A 2,102-nucleotide genomic window follows, 5' to 3' on the forward strand; every position below is an offset into this window, starting at 1 on the left:
CCAGGTGAGTTCAGGAGGTGAGTGTGGACAGGGAGTCAAAGCTGAGCAGCTTATAGTGACAGACTGATGCTCCTTCAGATCACCAACAGGGATATCGATACTGGGACTCCAAGGAGAATCTGGGAGTTCAGATTAAAAGTTTGACAAAAATAAATACCTATCAATTTTTATAATGTAAGCTTCCAATGATTGAATGGTAACCTGTGCAGGGTGTTCAATTCAATTCATTTATATAGCACCAATAAACAACATGTCATCTCAAGGCACTTTACAGAGACAATTCCACCAGTGAAACCAATTCAAAGATTTATATCTAAGGAAAACCAGTTGATTGCATTGACTCATTGACTTGAAGGCAATCCGTCATACCAAGCATGCTTGTAGCAACAGTGTAGAGGAAAAACTCCCTTTTAACAGGAAGAAACCTCCAGCAGAACCAGGCTTAGTGTGCTTGGCCATCTGCGGAGGCTAGCAGGGGTTCAAGGAAACAGAAGCAGACAAAGAAAAAGAAGCAGAGATACAAAAGGCAACTGTCACCCAGCTCCACAGGTGGCCCTGTCCAGGAAACACACAGCCAGGTAGGAAAGCTCCGAGCCAGCTCCCATGTCAGAGAATGAAAGAGAGCACATACAGTTAGTCACAGTCAGAGAACCAGGACTACACTAAAAACAGGCCAAGCCCCAACATCCACAAACAAATGTGTTGATGGCAGCAGCATAGCTGAGACCCTCTCCGGGATGGCGTCACAGCCATACAGATGAAGCTACTGTAATATGATAAAAAGCAGAGAGAGCATAACATTAGAGATTTAACAAACAAATTCTGCAGAATGGGAGGATAGAGATAGAATGAAGCAGAATGATGAAATATGGGTCCCTATGTCCTCCAGCAGTCTAAGCNAGATTTAACAAACAAATTCTGCAGAATGGGAGGATAGAGATAGAATGAAGCAGAATGATGAAATATGGGTCCCTATGTCCTCCAGCAGTCTAAGCGTTTAGCCTATAGCAGCATAACTGTAGAGTTTGCACAGGATAACCTGAGCCACTCTATAAGGTTTATCAAAAAGGAACGTTTTAAGCCTACCCTTAAAAGTAGACAGGGTGTCTGTCTTACTGACTAAAACTGGTAGTTGGTTCCACAGGAGAGGAGCCCAATAAATAAAATCTGCCTCTCATTCTACTTTTAGAAATTCTATGAAGCACTAGTTAACCTGCAGATGTAGGGTAAAGTGCTCTGTTAGGAACATAAGGAACAGCCATATCTATGATACAAGATGGAGCTTTGCCATTTAAGGCTTTATAAGTGAAAAAGAGGATTTTAAATTCTATTCAGGATATAACAGGAAGCCAGTGAAGAGAAGCTAAGATAGGAGAGATTTATCTTTCTTTTTAATTTTCATCAGAACTCTGGCTGCAGCATTTTGGATCAACTGAAGGCTTTTAACTACAGTTTGTGAACTTCCTGATAGTAAAGAATTACAATAGTCCAGCCTTGAATTAACAAATGCATGGAATAGTGTCTCAGCATCACCTGTGGACAGGATATTTAAAGTTTTTTGCAGTATTCCATAGGTGAAAGCAGTATTTCAGAGACGTCTTTGATATGGGATTTAAATGACAGGTCCTGATCAAAAATGACATCAAGATTTTTTACTCTTCTATCTGAGATCAATTTAATCACATCAAATTGAAGTGACTGACTGGTCCAAAGATTATTACTTCTGTTTTGTCTGCATTCAGGAGCATTTTATGAATTAGATTAATCTGGATTTATATACAGACAGAGCTACATATCATCAGCATAAATGTGGAAATTAATCCCATGCTGTCTAATAATTATACCGATTGGGAGGATATATATAGTAAAGAGAATTGGTCCCTGTGGTACTCTACTGATAACCCTGGCGTGTAAGGAAGATTTATCATTAACGCAAACAAACAGAAATCTATCAGATTGATGCGATTTAAACCAGTCCAGTGCTGCTCCTTTTTTTTCTCTAAAAAATATTCAAGTCTTTCTTAAAGAATATTATGTCATGATCTTGAAGCTACAATGGCTGGTTTAATTTCGTATTTCTTTCACCTGTCTACTCTAACTCT

This window comes from Cyprinodon variegatus, unplaced genomic scaffold (genome assembly GCF_000732505.1).
Source record: "Cyprinodon variegatus isolate N-32 unplaced genomic scaffold, C_variegatus-1.0 Scaffold456, whole genome shotgun sequence".
NCBI lineage: Eukaryota > Metazoa > Chordata > Actinopteri > Cyprinodontiformes > Cyprinodontidae > Cyprinodon > Cyprinodon variegatus.